The 16,832-nt window shown below is 34.3% G+C and overlaps 1 protein-coding gene across 3 annotated transcripts in view; it reads left to right on the plus strand.

Moving 5' to 3' along the window:
* BAZ2B (bromodomain adjacent to zinc finger domain 2B) overlaps positions 1-16,832 on the plus strand; it is a 420,528-nt gene that overhangs the window by 86,521 nt on the left and 317,175 nt on the right. For 2 of the 3 annotated variants that reach the window (XM_055572451.1, XM_055572452.1), the window contains one exon: positions 5,190-5,552. The exons of the other annotated variant lie outside the window; for it this stretch is intronic. The gene's annotated coding sequence lies outside the window, so the exon portion shown is untranslated. The remainder of the gene's footprint in view (positions 1-5,189; positions 5,553-16,832) is intronic. 3 annotated transcript variants of the gene reach the window in all.

Raw genomic sequence — 16,832 nt, forward strand, 5'->3', positions numbered from 1 at the left:
CATTTTCCCTATTCTTCACTTACAGAGGAATTGACTTGTAATTTCTCCTAGTACTTGAATGGTTCAAATGTTTATATTTAAATATCTGATCTTTTTGAAATTTATTCTTGGAACAGATCCAAATTCATCTTTTTCCTTATGACTACTCAGTTATCTCAACACCACTTATGAAAGAGTCCATCTTTTCTTTACTGCTTTGAGATACAGCTTTTATCTATGTTAAATTTCCATATATAGGCACTTGGGTAATTTCTCAACTTTCTATTTTATTAGTCTTTTTTTTTTCATGTGCCAATGCTACCATTAAATTATTAAGCCTTTATAGCATATTTAATATCTGATATGACACCCCCCTCCACTCTCAATGTTCTTTTTCAAGGTTTTCTAGGCTTTTCTTGTTTTTTTTTTTTTTTTTTTTTTTAATTCCAAATGAATTTTATAATCAATTTATGCTGGTAGCAGCATTCTTTTTTTTTTTTTTTTTTTTTTTTTGGCTGCCTGGCTTGCAAGATCTTAGCACCTCCACCAGGAGGAACCTGAGCCCCTTATGGTGGAAACATGGTCTTAACCACTGGACTGCCAGGGAAGTTCTGTAACAGTGTTCTGAATCAGCAGTGTTTATTGGAAGCACTATCAAGAGTTTTTTTTTTTAAAGGAAAATAAACACTTGACCCCACCCAGACGTAGTGAGTCTCTAGATATTGAGCCTGGGTATGCACATTTTGAAAAAACTGTTCAGTTGATTTTAATAATCCCATTTAAGAATGACCTATATAGCATAAATTCAAGTTCTAATTCCAGATCACCTTATGATTTGTTTTCCCTTATGTATTCTGTATTCTGGACCTGACTAAATGACTGCAGCATTTGCCCAGTTCCCTAAGCCAGAAATTTAGTTTTCCTTTGATCCTTCCTTTTAACTCAGTTTGTCACAAAATCTACATTTTACTTTGCTTTAAACCTCCAGTACCACTGTCTTTTACCGTTTTCTCATGGTCTCTTAAGATAACTCTTCATAATATAGTCTATCATCTGCACTATCTATACAGTTAATTTTTTCCTAAAAATAATGTTGATCATGTTACTTCTTTGCTGACCTTTGTTGGCTTTCAGGATAAATTCAACCAAGGGACATAAGGCCTTGTCCCTGGTTTTCCTCCTTAGTCCCTGTTACTCTACAACTCACACTGAGTATTCCTGTTACACTGAATTTCTGACTACTGGATGGACATCAGACCTGGTAGCTTTTATAATTTAAATTTATGGTTTCTTTCTTTCACTTAGAATTTGCTCCTGTCTTCTTTGCCTGGTAAGCTCTCGGTATTTGAGATGCAGTTCAAATGGCCTTTCTTTGATAAAGCTTTTATATAGACTCTTAGTCAGAATTAGTAGATCCATCCTCTTTATTCTAGCAAAACTTTATTATTTGTATCTTTATAATGTGATTTTTGTAAGTCTCTGATCTCCCAGAAATTTCACACTTTCAACATCAACTAGAATGTGAGCTTTCATGTGTTTTCCAGCCTCTAGCAGAGTGCATAGCATATAGCAAGCACTCAAATGTTTGTTCAGTGAATGAAAACAAATAAAGCTTCATTAGTCTGTACTGATTGAAACAGAAACAAGACATGACAGTGGCCAGGTGGTTCTACTATTAAGATCTCTCATTCGTTTGGCTTTTTGTAGTTTGTAGTCAGCCTAGACTTTGTTCTCTGCACATGACAGTTCCTTACTCTCTGAAGGTCCATGTAACCGAACCGACAATAGGATACCTGTCCATCTTTATCTCTTCCTGTTTATGAAGTTCTGTCTTGGTCCTAAGAATAGATAATGCTTTATAAAAAAAAGTACAGTTTAGTCTATAGAGGTAGAATAATTATTTTATGGTACTAATTTAGAATAATTATTGGTATGAATAATTAGTCTAGGTGTATATCACATATAGGATTTTACTAATATTGGAAAAGATCTATTTGATCATTCTTTTATAATTCTGTACATGATCAAGTACTAATTTAAATGATGAACTTAAGTAGAAGACTAAGTGCTCTGGGAGCCAAATTATTTTATAACTTATAATTATTTTTTCTCCACCCCCCAACTCTATGACTATGTTGTCATCTTTGAAATAATCAAATGTGATAACATGGAAAAGGGAAAGAATCATATTTAAAAATAATTTAACCATAACTTCCTAGTAAGCAGGTATCAAATACTAGAGTAATCCAGTTTAAAATTTTTAATATTTCATTATTTTAAAAATCAGTCTTAAAGGTATAGATTAAATTGGATAATAATATATTTGAATTACCAAATAACACCAAATTATTTTAAACATATTTTAATATAAAAATAGAAGTTATTAAAATACGTAAATTCATTTTATTATATCAATCTATGAGTTTTTCACTTGTCAACTGTATTTAAAAAATATCTTTCAAACTATGTAAAGAGCCCTTGATGATAATAAAAATACAGTTTTTAAATGTCTTAAACACACCAAAATCAAATTCTTTATTATTACCACATTTACCCTTTATTTCAACATTTGATGACACTCTTTAAGTTACTTCATTATTCAACCAAGAGAAAAAAAACTTTGTGTTATATATGGCTTCAACTTGAAATTATACATATATATGTAAGTTAGTCACTTGCATTATCTGTGTACCATTTTTTCTATTGATTAGGCATATATTAAAAATTTTAATTACTAAATAAGTTTTCTTATGTTAAACAGTTTTCCCCACAGGTGCTTTTTTGTAAAAACTAGGCAATATAAATTACATATTCTTATGAAACATTGTCTGGAAAGCCAGTGTGCCATCTTCAAAGCCAGTATTATTATTTCAGCATTTTACTGGAACCAAACTTTGAATTATGCTTTGCAGTCTATTTTAAAAGTATTTAAGTAAAAGATATATTCTTAGTTATCTAAGTTATTCAAGTGTGCCACAACTTTATTTCCAGAGAAATGTTTTAAGAGAATTCTTATATGAAAATTCAAACAATTTGAATCTAGCTATTTCTTTTTATCCTTCCAAAATTGAATATTTTCAGCAGTAATGCTAATGATTAGACAAAATGTCTGAAATGGATTGTTGAAATATTAGTATTAAAATACTTTATTTACACACAGAAATACCAGTGAATTGTCCTGTTTACTTCCAAATATTTAAAAATACTGTTATAAGTAATGACCCCTATTATATAAAATGCATCATATTTTTTACATGTTACTTTGCTGAAGTAATATCTAAATGCTAGCTTTCCACACTTATACTGGAATCTGTAGTTTCCTTTAACATTATTAGTAAATTTTGATATTGTGGAACTGTTGACCCAGTCATACATGTACAGAACCTGGCCTTTGAGTTAATTAAATATGAGTTAATAATATATTATAAGGAAATTATTATCCTTATTACAGTTATTAGGTAGTTACTCAAATTATAGCTTCAAAGGAATGCAGAGCATGGAAAACTCAGGATTAAATTATGCATTTGAACCTTAGGCCAGCTTTTACTGTGGAGACAGTTTTCTGCTAAGACCAGAATTGTATGTCATTGAAATTAAATGGTTTTCTGGGGATGGAAGGTTCCAGTTTTTAATGAAATTACTGAGTGTGGTGTAGTGAAATGATTAAAATCTGTATTCCGGGAATGTGGCAGGGAAAAAAAATCAATAAGTGCTAGCACAGCTTTGCTGCTCAATGTGAATCCTGAGAATGAAATAAACTATTACAAAAATAATAATTAAAAACATATCAGCACATTAATTTATTTAGCATCAGTCTCCTGAGACATCATCTTCACTAATTTTTAGCATACATTTTACTATGTAATGAGCAGCCTTCTTTTCAGATATCCCTATTAGACAGGCAGTATTTCTGCCCTTCCCCCAGTGCTCCTGCATTGCAATCATTGTACTTGCACTTATTATGTTACAAATGACCGAGGTAAGGCTGACATTCTCAGTGCATGCAAAAAGACCTAGTCTGCCAAGCTTTTTTTTTTTTCCTAATGAAGCAGCTTTGTGAAATCTCCCCATGTGTTAATACTAATGAAGATCCTCCAGCACAATTAAAATCACAGCCAGTGGCTGAAGAGGAAACATAAAACAATAGCATCTTTTAAGATACATTTATCCACATATGCATGTACAAAATACACATATATGGTCAAATTATTTTTCTATAGGTTGCCTTTCACTTACTATTCATCCTGAAAATTAAATTACGCAGTTTTTAGTTATATGAACTTTTGGGACTTTTAATGTGTTCCAGGGGAAAAACACTACCTCAATGAAAAAAAAAATTATTTATCTTCTTTGGTAATAAAGCATTACTAAGGATAAGGCCTTTAAAAAAATTTTTTTTTAGGAAACTATAGGGTGGTGTGCTGTAGGAGGGGATGGGGTGTACTTCACCTTTAGTTCAACTTTATTGGTTTCAGGATGTTGAAATTGGTGGAGGAAAATGGAAGGGTAAAAATAGGAAGTTAGAAGAAATTGTGGGGTAGACAAATAGCATACCTCGTGTGTAATTTAAAGATGGAGCAATAGGTTACCTAGTCTTAACTTGGTATTTTAAGTGTTCTAATTCCTACAATTAGCTATCCTCTCCCCACCTTTTTTGCCTTCTCACAAGTGTGTGTGTAGGGGGGACTATTGAGGTTACCTTTTGAAGTTTTAACGTATAACTTTAAAACGACTTATTATTTTAACGTTTTATTTAAATTTTAACTCAGTGCATAAACATTACAGCAGCTTAACCTTCCCGGGTTAGGGAAGTAGCATTTTATCCTGGGACCATTTTGCGTCCTGCTTTTTATTTTGAGTTCCAAACATATTACATTTAGTTGACTTTTAGATTTTAACCAAATTCTGAGTTTACAAAGTTTAGGTGAACATTGTTAATCTATGCTCCCTATTCGCCCGTGTACTTTTTTAAAAAAATTACGTTTTCAATCCTATTTTCTGTCTTCTCTACTTTTAAAAGTAAAACAAAACATGCGAGTTCCTTAACTTTTTCCTGGAAGAAGAATCGGTGCAAACTCAAAGCTACAGGATTCTTTGGAGGAAGAAGCCACCCCCTCCCCTCCCTTGGCTACTTTAGGAGCTGATGGGTCATTTATTATTGGAACTGAAATGGTATAAACAATTCTCTCTCTTTTTTCCCTTGTTAACAGCAACTTTCATTGTTAGAGAGAGGAGAGAGAGAGAAGCCTTGTTGGTTGACGTCACTTGGTTCATGAAGCCTTCGCCTAGAAGTGAAGCTGCTGAACAAACCTTGAGAAGAATCATCTCCTGCTTCAATCTGCTGCTGGATAGGAACTAATCAGAGAGAGAGAGGCGGAAGACGGAGAAGGAGGGCGTCCAGGGCTTTGCCGATCACAAATCTCACCTCCACTCCAACTCTCCTTATACTTTTCTTGCAAAAATAATAATAGAAATAAGGAGGTGGTGGGGTTTCCAAAACAAAAATCGTAACCTTTAACCATCTGGGGAAGGCAAAAATCCCATCCACCGCAACTCTCAGTTCGAAAGTAAAGGTGAGTTTAAAATCCTCGGGTGTGAGGGGTGCGGGTGAAGATGAAAATTCCAAATATTGTAAAGCCGTTTGAAACCGAAAAAGAGAAGAAACTGCGCTCCTGCGAGTGGGTTAGACTCCGGAGTTGCTTATCTGGAAGCGCTTGCCCTGCCCGCCCTGCCCGCCCGGCCGCGGCTGTTTACCCTCGCCGGTCGGTGTGTCTCTTTGTTGTGCTGGCTGGAAGGCTGGGGTGGTGCTCGGGGTCCCGATTGCAGTTTGGGGGAGGAGGACGCGGAGATGCGCGGTCCTGGGTGGGAAGTGGGGAGTGCGGTCTCAGGAGAACGTAAACTTTATTCGTAGCCGCCAGTGCGGGACTTCGGTCTAGCAGGGCCGCGGGCCGTGCCTCCCCCGGCGTGGGCAGACGCTGCCGCCGCGAGTCCGCCTCCTTTGTGCCGGCCTCCCTGCTCGGCCGCCGGCGCTTCGCGTGTCCTTTTTCCTCCCTGCGGCTTCCAGCGCTCAGGTCGCCGCCAACAGTTTGGCTTCTCAAAAAATCACCTCTGGCACGGTTGAGATCGCCGTTCCTACCCGGGAATAACCGCTGCTCCCCCCATCCCAGCCGGGGTAGTTTCAAGATTACCCCCCCACCCCCCCAGTCCGCCTACTGCTGCCCTTTTCTGCCTCCGCCCCCTCTTCCCTGTAGGACTGATAAGCTGCGCCTGCCACCCCCCACCCCCCAATTCTGGTCTCTTTTGCTCTCTCTCCCCGAGTAGCTTGGGGCTTGGGAGTTTACAGAAAGTGAGCTGGGTGGGGTGGGGTGGGAGTAGGGGCAGGTGGAACTGGGAAAAGATCTGGATACCTGGAAAGTCTGTTTCAGTACGTAGAGATTAGAGGAGCATAGCTTTTCCTACAGTAATGTCCGTCTCCTAGCAGTTCTTCCCCGGGTGCTGCCTCCTGTTCTCAACTCTTCTTCGCTCTTTTAATCTTTTTGCTCCCCTTCCCCCGCTCCCTTCCCATTCGCGGCTCCTCTTCTCTTAAAGTAATTCCACGAACCCCAGAAATGGGACTTGGGAAAGGAAGGACATGTTTGGAGAGTCAGAACTGGCCCTGCTGTTTGGGAGATTTTCCCTTCTTTTCTCTCCTTCTGTATTTATCTTTTGTGTGTTGCTTCCTTATAAAGAGAGAAGCAGCTGCAGTCCTTGGCCGAGTTGCTGAAATTTATCCCTTTGTGTATATTACAATATCCTCCATTTTTTTTCCCTCTGCCCTCTAAACAACAAGCGTTTCGCCATCTTGGGCAATTTTTATTCCCAAGTCTCTCTCTCTCTTTTTAATTTTTATTTTTCAAAGACTGGGAAGAAACCTCAGAAAGTCAAAAGGTGTGTCTGGTTAAGATTCAAAGTTTAGGGAATGTTCAGGGGGCCCGGTGACGTCATGTAAACTTTATGAAGAAATTTTACCAGGAGTAAAATTTTCGCTTAATTTTTTCCCTGTTTTAAGCGACCATGTGAAGGACCATGTAACTTACAGGTTAAGGATAAGCTGTTCTGCTTATTTTTGTGTCCTGCTCTCAAAATGAGCCCTCGGTGTCTGCACATTTTATGTTTTGGTAACAGGTGGAAAACTGTGCGAAAAAATAGTGGAAACAGTGGTCTTTGGTATTTAGCAGGCTTTTGTGTATATGTTTTTTATACTTTAAAGCATTTGAATATTTGCATGTTTCCTTTTTTATTTACTCCATTCCTGTGGATTTTTCTTTAATCAGCTTGGTTAATATTTATGTATACTTATTTTAGATGACCTAGATCACTTCTTGTAATTAACTGTTCTGTTTTTTTACATATTTCTATGCATTTTGAAGGTACAGTTTTCAAAAAAAGCTGGAGATACTGGATACTTTAAAAATATAGTAGCAGATATTAAGTAAAATGATTGGTGAAAATATAGTTAGTGTTTAAAAGGCAACATTGATTTTAAAATATATTTTATAATTTCAAGTTATATGCTCTTTTGTCAGCCATTATGAAAAGATAAACAATAAAAACTTGTGGTGTTTTAATTTGCTTGTCTAAAATAGTTTTTCCCCTCACTAAAGTTAGGTTGGTCACATGATCAAACTTAATGATATACTGACTGGTATATAAATAAGAGGCAATGCAAATTGAATGGGAAAGTGGAATTCTATCTCCTGTAGTCATTTTCAGTCAGCATATTTACTTCTCTTCTAACAAGGACATGAAACTGTCTGTATTTAATTTGCATTCTCTTTGTCTTCTGGGTTGGGGAAAAACATTGACTACCATTAACTCAAAAAAAAGCTAATAGAAACAATTCCAAGTACATTGAAAGATTTGTCTAGCACATAAAAACTTAGGTTGTATATGGTATGTTTCTATCGCTGTAGCAGTCTTATTTGGTGTTATCTGCTATGCTATTTATTTAGAGATTTGCTTTATGTAAAACGCAATACAGAAAGCTTGACTGAATTGAATGTCTGACATTTATGTGAATCGTAGGTAGGTGAAAAATGTTTAAATAGTTAAAAGCACATAGAACAGATGGTTCTAAATTATACATGCAACAAAGGACTAGAAGATTTGGCAGATTATAAATGGCAAGCACAGAGGATAAGCAGTTTAAGAAAATGGGAGTTAAGTACGTTTGATGTCTCACACCTATTGTAAACACTGTACATATTGTCACTCTGCTGCATAATCAATAACTTCCACACATTGAGGCTCTTGTAAGTTTCAGACAGAAAAAAGCAGATTTTATAGATGTTTGAAATGGTGAATGTAAAAGTATGTAAAGCCTGTGATGATGAGTTTTTCTCTTTCTTTTTTTAAAGAAAATAAAATTATATGCTTTAAAATAGGGAATTATTTGTAAGAACTTAATGTTGTATTCATATAATGGTTTGGACAGAAATAGGAGTATATACATATTTTGAAATACAGGGGATAGTATATTTGCTGTTATCTGTTATACTAGGGCTGAACTGTAGCAGCATTTACTGTTTCAAACACTCTTGAACAATTATTTTTAGACTCTTCAGTCTTGAAAATGCATTTATTAGAATACTATTAGCATAAGTTACTAAACACATTAAATGAAAGAAGGGCATATGTTAGTAATACTTTTTGAGTTTTGTATGTAAAATAAGATTTTACTTGGTAACTATAGTTTACTCTCAGTTTTAAAAATGGAACAATTTATATGTAGTTTTGCCTTTCTAGAAGAATCTGAGTAATATTTTGCATTTTCAAAAGATTTAAAATAACTTATTCAACTTGGCAGAAATTTGTTTTTATTTTTGTAAGCCATTTATTTAAAATGCATATGAGACTGTAATGGAAACCTTGGAATTTTAATTCTGTTGCCCTTTTTCCCATTTCTTTGTTTGCATGTTTATTATAGAACTACAGTGTAAAGGAGCAGATGTTTTGCCAAACATCCTGATGTGTTGCTTTTTCTTATGGGAGTGCATAACTGTTCCTTCTGATGCATCAACTTGACAGCTGGTTGATTTCATGGAACTGCTAAGAAGCCATTAGTGGTGTCATTGAATTGAAACAGAACAGTCACTCCCAGCTTGAACTGCAATTGTTAATGTCTTTGTTGCTACTTTTGTGTTACTATACAAGATGTAGGATATTACAGTTGCACAAAAGTTTAGTTTTTTGTCTTATCCCTTGAATTAGTCAAAGTATGTGATAAAACTTGATTACTTTTAAGTGTAAAGATTTATCAAAGAAGGATTTTGAGCTGTAGTTCGTGAGTTTTTGAACTAGTCCTGGTTAGACCTATCAAAGGAAGATAGGATTTAGCACAAAGTGATGTGGTGATTTTGATCCCTGTAGGAAATAATTTTATCAAGGTTTAATGATTTTGAATTAACTTGATATTCTGAGGGATTAATTACCTTGTGAGGTTAAGAAATTTTTGATTCCATTTAATTAAATATTTTATATCATGAGTCTTTAAAAATACTGTGCTTTTAAATTGTTGACTTGTTTGATTAAACATTTCTTTAAACTTTTGTTATAGAAGATAATCAGAAGAGAGAATAGTTATTGACAAAAAGGGCAATGTAGGGTTTAATTTCCTTTATGAGGAGGTAAAATAACATTCAGTAATGGACTAGCAATCATTTAAGATTTTAAAATTTGAAATTATATTTTTATTTTATTAGTAACTTTTATTGGTAGTTGCAACTATCATACCGTGGTACTAAAATGGTGTCAGATCATCCCATTGGTGCCAAGGCATTTTCAGCTTTTTCTAATTACTTGCTTTTTTTTTTTTCTCTTCAGAGGGAGAGGAGATAGGAGAGGGGGAGAATAGGAGTGATAATCTCAACAGAAGAAAACAAATTTTAAAAAATTTGTGTAAAAAACTTAAGGATGATGAGTTTAAGGATAAAATGTAACTTATCACTATGTTAAAAGATATTTTTTAGTTCCAATATTTATTGATTTTTAATTTTAAAATCTTTAGACTAACAGCTTTTCAGAGCATGACATTTGTAACATACTTAAAATAGTTTACCTTTAAAAGAAATTCTTAAAATGTGAAATTGATGATTAGAATAGATAATTTGCTGAGTTAAATCCCATTAAAAGGACTTCTTAGACAATATAAACAAATTTAAACACTTAAAATACACTGCTGAGTGATTCCTGAATTATGATTTCCTGAAATCATAAGTTTATGAAAATGCTTTTCTTTTAAATAGATCATACATTACTGAGACTAAAGGTAAAATTTATACTCAGGTAATAATAGTTACTTTTATATAACCATTTGATATAATCATCATGCAGTTTCTTAAAATTATTCTATTACCTTAGCCTATGATTCAAATTTTAAGAAATATATTTACTCATAAAATATTTGTATCATGTCAGATATTCATATACTCTAAATGGTAAATTGAGCTGTATATTAAATTAAACTTTTTTTAAGGAATATCAGTGCTTAGCTCATTTTTAGAAATGATATAATTTTAATTGTAGTGCAAATAAGCATCTCAAATTTAAGTAGGAATTTTTCCACATTGGGTTTCTTAAAGGAAAGCAGTTCTAAACAGAAGAGTCAAAAAGTTTTTTGTAAGTTTATTTGTTGACTCTGTTAACTTTGAATAATGAGCAATAAATATATTTGATTAATTTACAATTACATATGGAGCTTAAACAAAAGTGAATTTACATGACTTTTAAATCTGTTTTAAATGTGATATGATTTGTGGCATTATAGTCTGAGATGTAAAATATTTAAGAGATCTGATATTTTTAAGTTAAACACTGAACTTTTTTAAATGAATGGCTCTTAAGAACATAAGATGAAACTACTGGTTTTATCTTACATATTTAAAAATTTACTCTGTAAGATAGTGTTTTTAATTTTTTTAAAATAAAATTAATGCTTTAAAAAGTTATATTTATAATTTATGACATTTGGCTTGTAGTTTGGTTTTTTAATGCCTTTCAAATGAAAATTAAATGTTAGAGATAATAATAATGGAGCTAATACATAGATCAGAACCTTTACTGACTATGTGTATACATGTGTACATGCTTATGTATGTAAGAAAAAAGAAGCATTTTGTTTATAGATGATTATTGTACTTTAGTGATGTGTAGACATAATTGTGTGTTTTTCCTCTGTTTTCTCCTCTTAACACTTTTCCACAAGCATGCACTCATTAATCAAAGACGGTGCACTCCTGCTGAGGGCAGAAAGGTTCATCAAATTGGCAGTCAGTTTGGTGTAAGGAACGGTGTCCTGAAGCTCTTAACTCGCTGGGACATAAATAAATCTAAGGTCTTTGTATGCAAACCCTGGAGGTTAATACTGTATAATTCAATGTCCTGTCTTTGTTTTTATGATTGATGTTTTTAAACGTTTCAAGCTTGATGCAAGTCTTCTTGTAGGTCAGGTCTGACAATCTGATTGGCTGAAGTCAGAAAGCATTAGGTTGTCAGAAGGACTTTGAGTATACTGCAGAGATTTTGATTTTTTTCCCTACTAGATCATTGTCCTATTGCCTGAGCTGTTATAGGAATGTACCAATGATTGACATCCCCTGCTGTGATAATGGACCCAGTGCATGAAATGCCAATAGTTTGGTCCTATTTGTTCAGAAGCTTACTGCTATTTGTATCCTTAACAGAGCTAACATGTAGAACAAGCAAAACTACTGGGATTTCTCTGTAGAAATAGTGCTGGGATTTGGCTTTAACATGAATTGGTTGCATATTCATAATTTAAGAACAGCTGGTTACAGCAAGCACATAGTCATTTGCAAGCTATTATAAACCATTCCACTCACACATGGAGCCTGTGCTTAGTGGATATTTTTTTTTTTTTTTATTGATCTACCTGCATTTAAAATCTGGTCACTGCTGCTACAGCAGCTCTTCATTTTAGCTGTGTTTGCAACATAGAACAGCTTCAATTTTAAATATTTCATTTAAGCTAAATGCTGAATAAAGTAAAGAAGCTTTGAAGGAACTAAATGTAAAAGGTCAATAATGTATATTACTCATCATATGTCTCATTTTGGCCCCAAACAAAGATTATACAGACATTGTATGTTTTGGACAGTATGTTTTATGATTTTGTCCATAGATGAATAATCAAATTATCTTTGATATGAAAATATCATTAATTATATTTTACTAGTTAGGTATAGTTTTAAGAAACAATGCAAACAATAAGTTGTGATTAACCTATAAAACAGTTTCATCTTATATGTAGAAAAATGATAGTACTTTTAGTTTTGAGTGATATGAGGCAAGATAGAAAAGAAAATCAACAAGACATTATAATTGGATTAGAATAATGCTAACTCTAAAAAAATTTAGGAGTCTTTTCTGCCTTTAGGTCACTTCTGGAATATAAAGCACAGCTGTGCTATTACAGTATTGAAATGACATGCGTAAGCTAGTCCAGCTTTAATAGTTTCCTACATGTGCTGCCTAGTAGTGACTGAAAAGAGAGAAGAAAACCACTGTATCTCAAGCTTTCAAAGAGAACTGTAGGAGGAGAAAACGTTAAATGTGATTTCAGATATCCTGGTAGGAATCACAGGGCGCTTTGCCTTGATTTGTGTATGTTAAAATAAGTGATACCTGAGTGATTTACAGTGGTGGTGATTATATTGAGCTTCCCACACAACACAGTTTTAGATTCACATGTGCTTGCATGTGTTTGTCCCCACACTAGATGATAAAGTAGCTTTCAGCACTTCAAGGTTGAGTACCAATCCTAAGAGTGCATTTTACTCTTTCTTGCCTTCACAAATGGCTGGATATGTTGGTAATATAACAGAATATATGGCCAAATTTAATCTAGCTGATAGTAGGCTGCACTTTTTTCTAAATAATAAATTGTAAGGTTATTAAAGGACGATGTGTTAAGTTTCAGTTTTGCATTTTGTAGGATAATGACTTTATATAGTTAATTTGCCATTATTTGAGTTTACATTGATCACGTTGTGAATTATTCTATGCCTTTTTTTTCTCTCTGCCTTTCGACTATTGACCTTTCAGTTATTTCCCTGCTCTTTCACAGTCTAACAAAGAGTAAGCTGAGTTAGTGTAAAAGGAAGTAAATTTCAAATGAGTTTAGTTTCCCTTCCTTCTTCACTTCTTGGTAGATCAGATAGAGCGAAGTCCTCAGATTTTCACCAAAATGAAGGTTTAGGATTTTGTCTCCCTTTTCTGATTCTCATTATATAACAGGTAATTATATTTAGATAAAAAGAAAGGCGAGGTAATGGATTCATTTTTAAAAATATTAGAAGCTCAACAAAACAGTAGAAAAGTTAGACTTTACGTGAAAACTGAATTGACTCAGTACCTGCAACTACAGGAGAATCAGGCATTTGATGCACTTTTATTCCTCTACTACTAATAATTTGGGAAAAGGACGGCAGCTGCCTTCATTCATCAACTCTGTACTGTATGCTGCCTTCAAGCATACTTTTGGTGAGCCATAGAACAAAGTTTGTGAAAGCTCATAGTAGGATAGAGATAACTTTTGTCTGGAATCATTAGAAAAGGTTATTTGGTTTAGACAGCTTTGAATTAGACCAAGAAGATGAATAAACTGAATATTCAGGGATCTGGAAGAAGTATCCAACTAAAACAGGACAGCATGAGCCCCCTATGGGACAAATTAATTCAAACTAGGTCTATTGGGCATGTGGAGTAGTTGTGCAACATTATTGGGGTCACCTTTGAAGGAAAAGAGAATGTTACGGGGTCCTGCTTTTCCATTGCTTTCAAAATTGACTGCTTGGCTTTCTCTGGAGAAGGTGGGTTAATCAGTTTCAAATCATCCATTTCAATGATAGGGTTGTTGTTTGTGGAAGCAAGGTTAAAACTGACAAAACTGCCCTTTCTGGTCAGAGTTACTCAAATATTGTGCTTAATCTAAGATTAACCAGAACCGCTTTCTTCTCCCTCATTCTTTTCTTATGCTCTTATAAGTGTTTTTTCTTGAAACCTAGTGCATTGAACATTGCTAAGAACATTGAGCAAAGAGAGGACATCACTGCTGTTTCCCTTTTTTAGATTTGGTGGTAAGGAACTAGCTTTCCAAGGGGGTTTGATGCCTCTGACTCAGAAAACACTTTTACTTCTTTTAGTTCCTTTGGATAAATGAAGACAGCCAGACAGACCGGCTGCACTGTCAATAATAGGAATATCCATAAGGGCAAAAAGTAAAAACATAAGCCCTTACTTTAAATTACATCAGTACTGAATTTCACTTATAATAGAAAATTCCACAAAGAGTAGAGAATATGAAAAAGAAAAATTAAAAAATTCATACTCAAATGTAAAAGAAAGTCTTCATTTAAAGTCTTCATTTTCCGTGATTAGACTTTTCCTAACTTCATTGTTGTTGTCCTAAGATAATTACATTCATTTCATTTCCCTTATTTGCAGTACTGTGATCAACATTTTCTTGAAGGGATGTGTTAGAACAAAACTTAAAAATTTCTATGTAGTCATTTCTTATCTTGATGATGGTGAGTTTTGAGTAAATTAAACGTGGAAATAAAAGGCTATCTAGTATCTGAGTTTGTTACCTTTTCTGGTTTCCATGATGACGTGATTGTTGAAACAACTTCTGGACTTCCCTGGGAAAAGGGTTATTATTAACAAAAAACCATTACAGTGATATAGGAAGGAGCAAAGCCTATCTTGAGCATCTGAAAAAATGAGGAAGCAGCCTGTAAGTCATAGGATAATATATTTCTCCTTTTATGGGTTGTTAGTGTCACATACTGCAAGACAAAGTAACAGAGACTGTGGATCAAATCTGTTTTAGAAGAAGAATACTGTAGGGGATTTCCCTGGTAGTCTAATGATTAAGACTCCCTGCTTCTGCTGCTAGGGTTGCAGGTTTGATCCCTGGTCAGGGAACTAAGATCCTTCATGCAGCACTGTTCGGCCAAAAATAAATGGAGTACTACAGAGCTAAAGGAAATGTTGGGGATAGGCAATAACAACAACAAAAAGAGCAGAGTTGTAAAGAAGGCTTTTAAATGGGGATGCGGAGGAGTATAGCATTATTATGTAATTGAGTCCTGTTGGAAAGTATCAAGAATTTCTTCATTCTGGGCTGAGTATCTTAACATTAAATTCTTGTATGTTGTTACTGATATTTTTAGTAGCTTGTTGAGAAAATAACTTATCTATGATCATACCTTGGGGATTTGAAGTAGGAAGTTGAAGGGTTAGGGAAGGGCTGTGTAAACAGTAAGATATTTGGTCCAGGAAGAGAACCTGTAATAACTTTGGCCAGTTAGGTAAAACCTCTTTCCACTTCCTTCTCCAGAAAGAAATGTACTTGCCAAAATTCATAAAAGAGAAGAACTGGTTTAAAGAGTATGTAAATGCTTTTGTATGAAGTGTGAAATGAGACAGTAGGAATAAGGCATGCTGCAGGGAAGAAAGTAAGGATTAGGAATGTGACCAGAATTTCCCTGTTTTATTTTGAATGAAGTGTTCCGTGACATAGTATTGAATTTCACCTTTTCATTTCACCTTTTTCATTTTAGTATGAAATATGTTTTGTGAAATAGGTCATTTTTGGCAATTTATTGCAAATGTTTTATTCTTAGTTGGGAGCATTTGATATGTTGCAGCTGAAGTTCAGAGATACAACTAAATTAAGCATGTGTGCCTGAGTAAAAATGAATGTTTGTTTCTATATTTGTAATCTTAGTACTTAACAAGTGAGCTATGTGTGTGTGTGTATATATATATATTTAGCTATAGCTACCTGTAGAAACAATCACTTATTAATTTCTCATGTTTAGTACTCTTGTCATGTGCTGATAGTTCTGTATTAGGAAGCAGTGATTAGTTAAATAAATTGGTCATTAAACTGAGAATAAGAATTGGGTCAGCTTCTGTTTTTTAATAACTAGAAATAATTCAAGGTGACCAGAAATAAAATGCATGGTCCATAATATGCTCAAGGAAAGAATGTACTTAGAAAGGATGTACTTAAAGTCTTTTGTGACTGTTATATCAGAAATTATTTTAATCAGGGAAACAATTGGGGGTAGGAAAGGAAAAACAGTTTCAATAGCCATCGTTAACTCAGTGAACTTATGCTCCAAGTGGGATACATGTCAGGTGCTCTCTGTTCCTGAGTAACTTTACAGCGTGGCATCTTAACACTCAATGTGATTCTTAATATAAATATTATTTTGTGTATCTTAGCTTCTCAATGTGGGCTAGCTATGGCTATCTGGTGCTCAACTACACAAATGACATCAACTTTAATGTTGATGGTAAAACTGGCTGTGTTGGACTTAGGAGGGACAGTAATTTGTCTCCAGTGTTGTCCATGTCCATTTTATATATATATATATGTGTGTGTGTGTGTGTGTGTGTATGTATATTTAAAATTTTAGTGATATTGGAGTATAGTTGATTTATGATGGTATTTTTATTTTAATACATTGTATTGAATAGAAGCTACCATACTCCCCAATCCACCAATAAGATGAGTTTCTACTGTATAGGAAGGTTGCATGGTTTGAGATAGTTTATATGCTTAAGTATTCCTGTCACCAAGATGTTAAAAAAAATTGCTTTGGAATTGTTGGGGGAGTGTGTAATTTCCTCTGTTCTGTCTCGCCACAGCAAAGATTTGAAATGGCGGATCAGTGTTACAGCTCGTTTATAGCTCAGAGTTTTATTTGGCAAACAAAGGAGAGTATACCCTCAAGACATGAGGGTGGGCTGACCCCAAAGGAGAGGCTGTCTTGGCTTCCTCCTTT

The sequence above is a fragment of the Bubalus kerabau genome, chromosome 3 (assembly GCF_029407905.1).
Source record: "Bubalus kerabau isolate K-KA32 ecotype Philippines breed swamp buffalo chromosome 3, PCC_UOA_SB_1v2, whole genome shotgun sequence".
Taxonomy (NCBI): Eukaryota; Metazoa; Chordata; class Mammalia; order Artiodactyla; family Bovidae; genus Bubalus; species Bubalus kerabau.